Source organism: Peromyscus eremicus, chromosome 1 (assembly GCF_949786415.1).
Source record: "Peromyscus eremicus chromosome 1, PerEre_H2_v1, whole genome shotgun sequence".
In the NCBI taxonomy this organism is placed as follows: domain Eukaryota; kingdom Metazoa; phylum Chordata; class Mammalia; order Rodentia; family Cricetidae; genus Peromyscus; species Peromyscus eremicus.
In genome coordinates, this window is record NC_081416.1 from 18608752 (window position 1) to 18623407 (window position 14656).

Here is a 14656-nt window from a genome sequence, read left to right on the forward strand (position 1 = left end):
TAGCAAGTTTGAGGCCAGCCTGAACTACATGAGACCCTGTCTTGAAAAAGAAAAGATGGGACTGGGCTTGATGGCTCAGTCCTCTAACCCGAGCACTCCACTAGGAAACTGAAGTGGGAAGATTGCAGTGAGGCAGTCTGGACTACTTGGTGAGAGCTTACCCTAAACACACACACACACACACACACACACACACACACATACACACACACACACACACATACACTCACTCACACACACTCACTCACACACACACTCCTCATGCAAATACACACACTCATGCACACACTCATGTGAACACACACACACTTTCAAACACATGAACACACATGCACACACACATGCAAACACACACACTTTCAAACACATGAACACACATGCACACACACATGCAAACTCACACACACTTTCAAACACATGAACACACATGCACACACACACACTTTCAAACACACGCACACACACATGCAAACACACACACCCACATATGCATGCACATTGCATAAAGTCGGTATTAAACACAAAATTATATAAATATCAGATAATTTTATTATTCCAGGGAACAGTTCAGTGCCTAAAGAAAGGAAGACATGGAAATAATTCAAAGGCTGTTTTGGAATACTTTTTTTTAAACTTCTTGAACCTTTGTTCTTTGAATTCTAAGTCTAAAATATGTATATTTCAAACTCCAGTACTCCACTAAATAGGTGTTTTAGAGTATAAACAGGGTTCCTACCTGTTTGGAAACAATGTCTAATTCATAGGGTTTATAAGCTACATTGACTTTACAATCCAAAGGGGCGTTGAAGCATCCTCTGAAGTTAGAGGGTATAACTACTATCATAAAACAGAAAACTGTATTTTAATCCAAAGAGTTGCTCATTACACTTTCCTTGCCAATTTCTCTTTGACTTGCTTGGACAGTACTTCCTCTAATAAACCCGCCTGCCCGCAGGCATGTGCTCAGCATGATTCCCTACAAAGCCCTGCCATGCTTATCTGATTAGCAGTTCACCAGGTTGGGTTCTGAGGTTTCCAGTCAGCAGGCCAAATCACAAAAGGTTGAGATCCTCTCTTCCTCATTTGCTGTAGGCCAAGACATGTTGAAACAAATGATAGAAAGCCACATTTCAAAACAGGTTTTGAACTGCTCCTGAAAGGTTTGTCTACACTGACATTAAAAATTTTATTTTATTGATATGCCCTCAATGCTCAACCCTGAACATGCTCTCCCTCTTCCCCCTGCCCCCACCACCCCTACCCCACCTCAACACTGGTGTCCTGATGCATCATTTCCCCTTAATCAATTCTCCATCTTTCACACCCTCACTTGTCTAACTTCCAGAGGTTTCTCTCCCGTGTTTAATCATCCCTCTTTGTGTGCCTTTCAGGCATCTCACTGATCAAAACCAAACCTGCAGTCTCTCTTCTCATTGTATGCACCCCCCAACATCCGCCATCCAAATGCTCATCTTGGACAAAAGTGATTACCCCAGGGGTTCCTACCCGTGTGGGAACCTATGCAGGAGTCATTCTAGAATCTCTCCTCTCTACTTTCTTTCCTCATTTCCATCCAATCTGTGTTCTTAAGTGTTGTGGGGTATTCACCAGAGAAGACTGCTCAGACATGGGTTTAAGCCAATGGAAAGTCTTTATTAGCCAGCTGGTAACTACACTGGGTATTCAGGATCCCAGTGTACCCCTGAGCCTTTCTCAGGGTGAGCTTTTAAACACACACACACAAAAAAAAAAGTCTTCAGTTCACAAGAACAGTTAGCCAGAAGAAGAACTACAGAAGCCAAAAAGAAAGATCAATACATTTAGAGACTTTCCCAGAACTATGAACTTTGATGGATTAGGTCTTTGTTTTAGTTTTGGCAGGTGGTGCTGTCTGCATACTGAGTTTTAGGGCCTGGATGGTACTTCCATCATGGAGTCAGTTGTGCTAAGGTCTCAGTGCCTACTAAGGTCTGGGGCCCTATTACATAAGGACTTAAAATCCTCCCCGGTACCTTCTGAGAAGTTTTCTGACTATTAACCCTACCTCTACTCTAGACTGTGTGCCCTCCAGGACACCACTCCAACCTGATTATTGTGAAATTTAATCATGCTTCTTCCTGACTTGAAATTCTTTAACAATTTATTTTTTATTTTGTGTGTATGGGTATTTGCCTTCATGTATATATGTGCACCATATGTGTGCAATGTCTGTGAAGGCCAGAAGAGGGAATTGGATCCCCTGGAACTAGAGTTTCAGATGATTGTGAGCAACTAGGTGGGTGCTGGGAACAGAACCCAGGTCCTCTGCAAGAGCAGTAAATGCTCTTAACCAGTTTATTTAAAATTGTAACTCTTCCCACTCACTTCCAATTGCCCGTATTTCCTATAGCGTTGTTTTACTAAAAAGTATTTTACTCATTCAGCAGTTATTTTGTTTTTCAGTACTGGGTAGTGAGCCTAGAGCTGCTTGAGTGCTGGGCAAACACTATTCCATTGAGCAACATCCCCAGTCTTACTGACTGGTTTACTGTCTTCCTACAACTAGAATAATAATTCCATCAAAGCAAAAATGAAAAAGAAAGCTCGTTGTGTACATATAGAAGAAGATCTCAAAGAAATATTGTTAAATAAAAACACTGATAAAAGTAGACATGATGATGTATAGTAGTACGTTTTTGTTGAGACTGCCAGCCGGTAAAATGACACAGAGACTTAATAATTATGAAAGCTTGGCCTTTAGCTTGGGCTTGTCTCAACTAGCTTTTATAACCTAAATTAACCCATTCATATTAATCTACGTTCTGCCATGTGGCGTTACCTCTCGTCCGTCTTGCACCTCTTGTTTCCTCTCCATGTCTGGCTGGAGACTTCACCTTTCTTCTTCTCAGAGTTCTCTCTCTGTCCAAAAGTCCCACCTATACCTCCTGTCTAGCTATTGGCGATTCAGCTTTTTATTACACCAATCACAGAAGTACACCTTCACACGGTGTACAGCTATCCCACAGCAGTGATGTGCATCTGTAATCCTAGCCCTTGTGGAACTAGGGCAGGAGAATGGAAGGTTTGATGTCAATCAAGGTTATATAGCTAGACCTTGTCCCAAAAACTGAAAAGAACAAACCAAACACTGACAGCTGACAGCAATAAAAAACCCCTAGCCAGAGGAACAGAACTGATATAATGAACATGTAACATCCATATATATGAAAGGAATTTATTAGATCGACTTACAGGCTGTGGTCCAGCTTGTCCAACAATGGTTGTCTACAAACAGAAGGTCCAAGAATCCAGTAGTTGTTTACTCCATGGGGTTGGACGTCTCAGCTGGTCTTCAGTATATGCTGGAATCCTGAAGAAGTCGGCTCTATTGCCTGTGAAGGAATACACTTGCTAGCAAGCAGGCAACAAGAGCTAGCTTCCTCCTTCCATGTTCTTTAAATAGTCTGCCAGCAGAAAGTGTGGCCCAGATTAAAGGTGGATCTTCCTATGAGGTTTTCTGTAGCCCGATAATAGGTTTCTCCACTGACACAATAAACCAGATCAAGACGAACTGAAAAAGTAAAAGAACAGGTTTATTTGAGCAAAGCAACTCCCAGGTGAGTTCTCCAGTCCCAGAGATTGAGGCAGAAAAAGTTATGCTCCTGAATTAAAGCAGGGAGAATATATACCCTGTAGGCGAGGAGTGATGATGTGTCCACCACAAGCTGGGTTTGTGCCCAAGTATGGTCAAAAACTGAACGCTTTAGGTGGGGACTTGGGCTTCTGACAACTTCAGGGGAGGAGCTGCCGTAGCCGCCAAGAACGAAGAACTGGGCTTTTTGGTGCCTTTTCTTTGTTGGAGATTCTTTGACAGGGCGGGGTTGGAGAGTCAGAGATGGGGCTTCTCAGACCATGCAGGAGCGAGCTGGAGGTTCCAACTAAACACTTCCCACCTCAAAAGATCTGGATTAAAGGTGGGTCTTCCCACTTCAAATGACGTAATAAAGAAAATCTCTCACAGGTATATGCAGTCACTCAGGTTTTATTAATTCCAGATGTAGTCAAGTCGACAAGCAAGAATGGCCACCATACACACCATATACATAAAAACTAATTTAAAGTAAATCCTAGTGTTAGATACAATGGGTAAAACTCTAACACTTGTAAGAGAAAAAAAATGAGAATACCTTAGTAATGTTGTAGGATAGTTGTACCCTGTGTGAAGGTGTACTGTGATTGGTGTAATAAAAAGCTGAACAGCCAATAGCTAGGCAGGAGATATAGGTGGGATTTCCAGGGAGAGAAAGGAAGAGGAGGAGGAGTCTAGGCACGCAGGATTAGTCAGGAGACACAGAGAGGGAACTGGAGGTGCAAGGTAAAAGAGAGGTAATGCCACATGACAGAATGTAAATTAACGTAAAGGATTAATTGAAGTTATAAGAGCTAGTTAGGAACAAGCCTAAGCCACAGATCAAGCTTTCATAATTAATAAGAAGTCTCCATGACATTATTTGAGAGCTGGCTGGTGGTACAGAGAAAGACTCATTACATAGTGGCCTTGGGCCTGGAAAACTCCTTAACACTTGACAATAAAAGCAAGTTCCACAACAGAGACTTTAAGATGTGGTCTTTGTCTTAGTTAAGATTTCTGCTGCTGTGAAAAGATACTATGACCACAGCAACTCTTTTTTTTTTCTCTTTTCTTTTTTGGTTTTTCAAGACAGGGTTTCTCTGTGTAGTTTTGGTGCATGTCTTGGATCTTGCTCTATAGACCAGGCTGGCCTTGAACTCACAGAGATCTGCCTGGTTCTGCCTCCTGAGTGATGGGATTAAAGGTGTGTGCCACAGTAATTCTTATAAAGGAAGACATTTAATTGGGGCTGGCTTACAGTTTCAGAGGTTTAGTTCATTATCATCATGGCAGGAAACATGGAAGCATGTAGGTAGACATGGTGCTGGAGAAGGAGCTGAGAGTTCTACATCTTGACCTGTAGGCACCAGAAGGAGACTGTGTGCCACAATGGGCATAGCTTGAGCATATATGAGACTTCAAAACCCACCTCCACAGTGACACACTTCCTCCAACAAGGCCACACCTCCTAATAGTGCCACTCCCTATGGGCAAAGCATTCAAACACATGAGTCTATGGGGCCCATACCTATTCAAACCACTACAGTCTTTATTAAAAATAAGGCCTACTCTTTAAAAATGTTTTATTAGGAAAATAAAAGATAAGCCACACACTGCAGGGGGGATATTTGTAAATCATGTATTTAATAAAGGACTTGTATAGAGATATAAAAAAGAATTCTTAAAACTAAAGAAGAAAAATTCCCAAATATAAATGAAAAATAGTCAAACACCACACTAGACAAGACTCACCCACAGCAAATAACACAAGAAGTCAATTTCAACATTAATCATTGATAAAATTCAAACTAAAACTACAATGAAATATTACCATAATATATATCATCTAGAATGGCTATAGTTCAAAAATATGATAAATCAGACATTTTGGAATACACCTATAATCCTAGCACTTGGGAAGCAGAAATAGTAGTAACAAGAGTTTAAGGCCAGCCTGGGGTACACAGAGACTTTGAGGCCAGCCTCAGCTAGTGAGACCCAATCTTTGGTCATAACCTTAAGGCTAAGATGCCTGGTGCTGCTGCAGCACAAGCCTGGGAATAACAGAATAGAAATGTTGTATGGAAACTCCCAGGTCCTTGTTAGCATCGACTAAAACTAACAGGGACCTACATGTTTGATAATACTCGATGGTGATGTAGTCCAGGTTGGCCTGGAACTTACTATGTAGCCGAGGATGACACAGTAATTTGCGAAGAATGTGGTACCATGCACTACTATGTCACAAAGACACTTAAGCAGCCCTCTGGAGAGGCCAGTGTGGAAAGGAACTGAGGCCACCTTCTGGTAACCACCATCAGCTGGCCAGTCAGGGGAGTCAGCCATTGGAAAGGTACATTCACCATCCTGGATAGCCTTCAGGTATCTGCAGTCCCAGCCAACTGTATCAGATTCCCCAGTGCTGTGGGATGGTCTGTATGTCAAGTGTGTTGCTGATTGGTCAGTAAATAAATCACTGATTGGCCATTGGCTAGGCAGGAAGTATAGGCGGGACAAGGAAAAGAATTCTGGGAAGTGGAAGGCTGAGTCAGGGGGACACTGCCAGCCGCCATCAGGAGAAGGAAGATGTAAGGTACCAGTAAGCCATGAGCCATGTGGCAAAGTAAAGATTAATAGAAATGGGCTAAATATAAGAGTAAGAGCTAGACAATAAGAGGCCTGAGCTAATGGCCAAGCAGTTTAAATAATGTAAGAGTCTGTGTGTTTATTTTATAAGTGGGCTCTGAGACTGGCGGGACTTGGTGGTGGGAGCTGGAGAGAAATTCTCCAGCAACAAATGGCGTCCAACGTGGTGGCAAGAGTTTCCACCTAAAAACTTAGAAAAAAGATTCTAAAACGGACCTAAAAACAGCTTCCTAATTGTCTCTCTCAAATAAGCGGCAGCTGCCGGTTTGAGCTACTGGCGGGTTCCTAGCGTGCGCTCTCGACCTGCAGTATGGTGGGAATGAGGCCTCTGCAAGTAGCACATTAAACTGTGTGGTGAATTTAGCCTTTGCTAGTACAAAACAAAAAAAGAGGTTTCTGGGCTACACGCTACTTTGGTAAAAGCATAGACCCACTATTTCTGAGAGTTACGGCTCCCAGAGCTGGCGGAAAGCGGACTACCGCCATGTTGGGAAGCTAAAGTGGGCGGAGCCAGCAGCCACAGCTGCTGCAGTTTAAGGCAAGAGATTCACAATAAGACAGATTCAGATGTAATAGTTTACAATATGTGTAAAAGATACGTAGGCTTGAAAGAGACAAAAAAGGTGATATATAGAGTTATAGAAACAAGTACATAGTTTTAAAAAATAAAGTCATTAAAGAGACAGTAAAGGTAGTATAAAAAATAAGCCACGTAAAAATGGATATTACACAGAGAATCTGGATTGTGTTGTCTTTGGGATTCTTAACTACAGAGAAATATTTTATTGTAAAGGAAGCTGAGTTAAACCAATATGTATACTTTAAAGATACCTTGACTTCAAAATTTGGATATAAGGATATGTTGCTTTGGAAAAGAGTCTCTTTTGTTTCCACAGAAAGCCAGAGACTATGGATTTGTTCCAGATTAAGATACATCAGGTTTGACCAGCCAAGACCCCCTGAAAGGTCTCCAATGACACCATGGCCCAGATGATTCAACATCCAGAATGGTTTCAAGTCAACTGGCTCAGATATACAGCCTCACGGACTACTCCATGATCCTAAAATTTTCTTTCTGTCTCCATAAGATACAGCGCCCCCCTCCAGCAGGAAGTAGTAAGAGAAGCTACGCCCAAAATCCCAAATATACCAAGCTGGCTTTAGAGATGGAATTGGCTCACTCCCCCTCTAAACCCAGACATATTGCTCAAAAAAAAAAAAAAATGGTTAAGAGATTCTTATGTCCCAAATCAGAAGAGCCCTCTGGTGTGGGACAGACAAAAACCAATATTTTTATTTAAAACAGGTTGATTATAAATACAATCTCTTTCTAAAGAAAAAAAGGGGATAGTTTAGATATGATAGGATGAAAGGGTAGATTAATGAACCTACTGTTAAAGAGTAACAACTTGTTTAAAATGTTTTACATCGCTATAGATTTTAGTTTATTGATACAAATTTAAACTTAATTTTGTTATACTATATATATATTTCTATTCTTGTTTGAGGTATTATGTTTATGTAACTCATTTAAAATTGTAATGGATAATTAAAAAATAGATTAATAGTTAGTCATCTATGATAATATTTGTAGCCATGTTAGTTAAGTCTTCTAGGTATACATAGATATATTTCAGATAGATAGGTAGTCTTCAAACACTTCAAAGACCTACAGAATATGGCATTTAAAATGTTTTAAAAATTTAGACTTTCTGGACAGTGAGACATGTCTGCTCCTGGCAGCACCGATTTACTTCAGAAAGGAGGATGGGCATCGAAGACACTCTATATGGAGTTTATCTTCACCTTGACAAAAATAGCCATTTGGGCAAGAAACTGTTCTTGCCTGGACTGTCTGATCAACTGGACATGCAGGACCCATACAAAGGTGACCACTGAACTTTGCTTGACAAAATGGTCCTTCAGGTTCCTGCTTTGCAGAGAAAACTGCCAGACATTCTACAGGACACAGAGAAAAGTGAATAAGAGACTCTAGGCCTGTGGGCTGAAGACAGATGCCCCAACTTTACAAGAGAACTTTGAATGACTGTCCAGGCTGCCAGCTGTTTCTGTCTACCCTACAAGACTCCTAAAAGTTGCTTATATCCTTCTCCATTTCTCAGGTAATAATATATCCTTCTGAGGTCTTTGATGTGGTTAAAGACTAGATACTTACAATTTTCCTTAGTTATAATAAAAGATAAGTTAGATATAAAACCTTAAACTTACAAATATAAGATAGATAGGATCTCTTCTTTAATATTGTAACTGTAATTCTTGCTTGATAATTGTTTTGTTATATGTAATTTTACTATGTTAAAGTTAAAACCTTCCTTTTTAAGAAAAGAAAAGGGGAAGTGCTGTGGGATGGTCTGTATGTCAAGTGTGTTGCTGACTGGTCAGTAAATAAATCACTGATTGGCCATTGGCTAGGCAGGAAGTATAGGCGGGACAAGGAAAAGAATTCTGGGAAGTGGAAGGCTGAGTCAGGGGGACACTGCCAGCCGCCATCAGGAGAAGGAAGATGTAAGGTACCAGTAAGCCATGAGCCATGTGGCAAAGTAAAGATTAATAGAAATGGGCTAAATATAAGAGTAAGAGCTAGACAATAAGAGGCCTGAGCTAATGGCCAAGCAGTTTAAATAATGTAAGAGTCTGTGTGTTTATTTTATAAGTGGGCTCTGAGACTGGCGGGACTTGGTGGTGGGAGCTGGAGAGAAATTCTCCAGCAACACCCCAGCCACAGAGATAATAAATGTTTATTGTTTTAAGCCACTAAAGTGTGTGGTAACTTGTCACTGAACAGCAGATAACCAATATACAACTACACAGGCTTAAAATAAATGTATACGTTGGGTATACCTTGTAAGCCCTTCATAATAGGTATTATCATTGTTGTGTAATGTATGAATGTCTATTTTTCACCAGATTGCTGCTCAAGCCTCCTCCCTGGCCCCTCTGCCTCTCTTCATCTTTCTGCCACTTAGGACAGGCCTGAGCATATGCATAACTAAAGTCCAACAGATAACTCCTGAGTTGAGCCAATCAAATCCAAGAGTAGTTTTGGAGAGTTTGTAACTATGGGGATAACTTCCTGTCTCACCTGTTCTAAGGTAGTTGATGATATAGAAGTCTAAATTTTTCCCCCCCACTACTACCACCACCACCCTGATCCACTCATCCCCACAGGCTCTTGTTATTAGTTTAGGCTGCCCTAGAACTCAGATCCTCTACCTCAGCCTCCAAAGTGCAAAAATTATAAATTTACACTATTGCACCTAGAATATCTGCCCTGTAGGTGCTAGTTTGTAATGGGTAAGCTGTAAAAACAAGGAAGTTTAACAGGTCAAGAGTTGACCAATTAAAAGAATTAAAAGAGCCAGGTGGTGGAGGAGCATGCCTTTAATCCCAGCACTTGGAAGGCAGAGGCAGGCCAATCTCTATGAGTTCAAGGCTAGCCTGGTCAACAAAGCTAGTTCCAGGACACACAGGGCTACACAAAGAAAAAAAAAAGAATTAAAAGAAAAAGGATATTGGATAAGTAGAAGCATAGATGCTGTGGATATCGCTCTGTATAAACAAGCACTGACTGGCCAGTAGCCAGACAGGAAGTATAGGCGGGACTAACAGAGAGGAGAATTGAGGGAACAGGAAGGCAGAGGGAGGGAGACTGCCTAGAGCCGCCGCCAGGACAAGGAAGATGTAAGGTACTAGTAAGCCACGAGCCACGTGGCATGGCAAAGTATAGATTAATAGAAATGGGCTAAATATAAGAGTAAGAGCTAGACAATGAGCTAATGGCCAAGCAGTTTAAATAATATAAGCATCTGCATGTTTATTTTATAAGTGGGCTAAGGGAATGCTGGGGCTTGGTGGGACTTGGAGAGAAAACTCCAGCTGCACATAGATGTGGCTTCAATAAAAATGTAAGCAGGTCTGGGGGCTCAGTAGTAGCATGTGCATGGCACTGGATTTGTTCATCAGCTGGGGAAGGGGGGGAGAGAGGGAGAGACAAAGAGAGAGAGGGGGAGAATATGAATGAATGAATGAATGGAGTATATAAAAATGCAACATAGAGAACAGCCAGGAAAACCACATGCAGATAGCTCAGGAGGTCTATGTGTTGGAGGCCCACATATGCTGCCCTAAGTCATTTATTAATGATGAAGCTATTATGTTGATGTTTGCTAACTCCAGAACCATGTTTGGTTGCTTTGATAATGTGTCTCATATTTATATTACAAAGCATAAAAAAAAAATACAACCAATCCAAACCTCATTCCTGCTGATAGCCTATGTTCTTTGTATGTCAAGGACAACAGACCATTACTTTATTTGGTAACACTCAAGAAAGCTTTTTTTTTTTAATTGAGATAAGCTCTACTCATACAGGCCAGCTTAGCTTTAAACTACTATGTAGCTGAGGATTGACCTTCAACTTCTGATCCTTCCAAGTGCTCAGCTTACAAGCAAGTGACCACTATGGGCAGCTGAGGACAATGTCCTAATGCTAGCCATTGTATGTAAGGGTTTTATCTAGTCTTCATGAAAGTTAAGTTCATACAATGATTAAGAGCACATATGACCTGGGCCTGGAGTTCACTGATGCTGTTGTGAGAAGAAAAAGGTTATTTGTGAGATAATGTCAAATTTACTTCTGTAATCTAGCAACAAGATGATTGCATAAACAAGTGTCCTGATATGCATTCTGTTGCTTTGATCAAACACTGGGAAAAAGAAGCTTGGGAAGGAAGGAGTTTATTTGGCTTATACTTCCAGGTCACAGTCCATCACAGAGAGAAGTCAGAGCAGGAATTCAAGCAGGAACTGAAGCAGAAACCTCAGAGGAAGGCCACTGTAGCTGGAAGTTTCTCCAGTCCTGCCCGGCCCTGCAGTCAGGACAAATCTCTCCCACCCACGGTCCTGCAGCCACCTATAAAATCATCACCCAGAGGCTTATATTAACTACACTGTGTGGCCTGTGGGTCAGCTTATGTTAACTATTTCAACTTAATCGACACATTTCTATTGATCTGTATGCTGCCAAGTGGCTGTGGTGTCACTGGTCTGCTCGCATGTTGTTTCTTCGCCTCTGCCTTTCTTCTTCCTGTCTCTGTCCTGGATTTCCTGCCCGGCTATAACCTGACTCGCCACAGGCCAATCACAGCAACACCTATTCACAGCATACAGAAGAACCATCCCACAGCAGGCCACTCAATGGCTGTCATCTAGCTTTCTTGTATAGTCTAGGCTCGTTTGCCTAGCGATGGTGCTGACCACTTTGGGTTGGACTTTCCCACATCATTCAAAAATCAAGACAGTTCCCAACAGACATAGCCACAGGCCAATCTGAGCTGGGCAGTTCCTCAATGGAGACACCTTCCTCCCAAATTGACAGAAAAAACACACACACACACACACACACACAAAAAAAAAACACAAACAAAAAAAAACAGGACAACAAACAAAGGACAGTGTGACTTGGTCATTTTAGTTAGTTGCTTGGGAGGGGATAATATGATGGCATGGATTTCTGCAATGGTTCACAAACATTTATAGAGGAAAAGTGAATAATAATACCAATAGCATTTTTGTTTTGTTTTTTTGAGACAGGGTTTCTCTGTGTAGCCTTGGCTGTCCCAGAACTTGCTCTGTAGACAAGGCCAGCCTCGAATTCAGAGATCCTCCTGCTTCTGCCTCTTGTGTGCTGGGATTAAAAAGGTGTGAGCCACCACATGAAGCTAGTAACAGTATTAATAGCAACCAACATTTGTTGAGCTCTGACTTTATGCCTAATAGAGTACTAAGCATGTAACGTTCTTTTTCTTTTCTTGTTTGTTGTTTTTTCTTTTTCTCCCCCCACCCCCCTCTACCCCACCCCACCCCCACCCCGACAGGGTTTCTCCATGTAGTTTTGATGCCTGTTCTGGATCTCGCTCTGTGTAGACCAGGCTGGCCTTGTACTTACAGAGATCCACCTGGCTCTGCCTCCCGAGTGCTGGGATTAAAGGCACGCGCCACCACCACCCAGTTGTTTTTTCCAGACAGGGTTTCTCTGTGTAGCCCTGGCCACTTTAGAACTCACTTTATAGACCAAGCTGGCCTTGAACTCACAGATTCTCCTGCTTCTGCCTCCCAAGTACTGGCATTAAAGGCGTGGGCCCCCACTTCAGGTTAACATTCTTTTTCTAATTTAACTCTCAATCATACCTGTTGTGTAACAGTTTCCTCTGAGTATTGAAACATTCTAGCCTGCAGAAAGCTCCTAAAGCTCCTTAAGCAGAAAGGTAAACAACTCAAAAAAAAAGCTTTAGGAAGTCCCTGAAACTGACCAGATTCACTAGGCCCCTCCATAACAGAGTCAACAAGAAAAGCTGAGAGTGCCTCCCAGCCTAAGTGAAGCCGAGCTGCAAAGAAGAGTTTTAGACAACTTTCTTAGACTCCGAGACCACCAGCTTCTGGAAGAGCAGAAACCCTCTGAGCTGCCTGGAAGAAGTTGAGACCAAATGTGGCATCTAATCTGTTGACCTGCCTGCAGGCTCACTTTGCTCCAGGTTCCAAGCTTTGTGAGCTGTCACCCATGCTGAGATGCGCTTTGGTGACGCAGATGTCTTTGAGTCATTTCTGCTCCTGTAGATATTCATATTCCCATAAGTAATCTCAGTTAAAACTCATGGTTCACCAAGTTGGACTTTGGTGTTATCTGTGCTTTGATCTGTCAAGGGCTCCTTATCTGGGATCAGTAGATCTATGTGTTGCATCTTCCCGGGTAAGTTTAGTCACACAAGTACCGCTGTCGTTCTAATTATCACCACGTTGCAGAAGAAGAAAGTGAAGCTGAGGTCTAGGAAGAGAACCTTGTGCTGTCTTCCTTGCTCTCATTTCCTGCTGGCGAGTCAAGGTGAAACCAGGATGCAATGAGTTAGATAAAGCTCTTCCTTCCTTCTCTCTTCCTTCCTTCCTCGTTCTAATTCAGTTGTCGGTTTGTTACACACTTGATCTAGAGAGGAAGTAGGCTGTGTTGATACTGTGTAATAAACTATGGAATGGCCAGGCCTGGTCTCACAGCCCTATAACCACAACTACTCGGGGCACTGCAGCAGGAAGAGGACCACAAATCCAAAGCCTGCCTCGACTACAAGATGGGTTTGAGGAGGGGAGGGCCTCACGCTGCGAGAACTTATCTAAATGCATAGAGCTCTAGCTTCAATCTCCAGCACCACAAAATCCAAAACACCGTTCATCTTCTTTGTAGAAATGAACAGCCAAAAGGACTTGTAGGACTGTTAGGACTTAGAAAATCCTGCAATTGTTTGGGGAGACTTATTTACAGAATTTATAACATTCTGTCAATGCAATGCAGCTATTAGAAATGTCAGCAAAGAGGGTGGCAGTAAGATTTGTGCGAAACAAAAAAAGAACATTTTCCATGCCAAATTTTCTGTGTCTGTTCCAGCTTAGTTGGGGGGGGGGGGGAGAAGAGAAGAGTTTTCCAATCAGTTTGTTTGAGCCCGAGATATAGCTGCCTACTCCAAACATTTCGCATTAGTGGAATTCCATGTGCTTCTGCCTTCCTTCATTAAACAAAGTTTTCAAGGTTCATTCATAATGTAGCAAGTATCAGTAGGTATCAGGTTCCTTTCAAAGCTAAATGATAGTTACTGTGTTTATATACTGCATATCCACAGAATTTACCTGTTCTTCCACTGATGGACATTTGCAATGTTTCTACCTTTTGCCTGCTGTGGAAAGGTCCACTATTAACCCATGAGCACTTATCTCCTACTTTTCTTCTGGAACTGTACCTAGGAGTGAAATTGCTGGGTCACACAGCAGTTCCTTTTAACTGTGTATGAAGGTCGGGGATAACTTAGGAGCCGGTTCTTGCTGTGGGATGGTCTGTATGTCAAATTGCTCTGATTGGTCAATAAATAAAACACTGATTGGCCAGTGGCCAGGCAGGAAGTATAGGCGGGACTAACAGAGAGGAGAAAAGAAAGAACAGGAAGGTAGAAGGAGACACTGCCAGCCGCCATGACAAGCAGCATGTGAAGATGCCGGTAAGCCACGAGCCACGTGGCTTAGTATAGATTTATAGAAATGGGTTAATTTAAGTTATAAGAACAGTTAGCAAGAAGCCTGCCACAGCCATACAGTTTGTAAGCAATATAAGTCTCTGTGTTTACTTGGTTGGGTCTGAGTGGCTGTAGGACTGGCGGGTGACAGATTTGTCCTGACTGTGGGCCAGGCAGGAAAACTCTAGCTACAGGTTCTCTCATTCCATCAACAGGGGTTCCAGGATCAAATTCAGGTTGTCAGGCTTGAGCAGCAAGTGCCTTTACTCTCGGAGCCATCTCACCAGCCCCAGCTTAAACTTTTGAGGGCTCACCAAACTGAAAC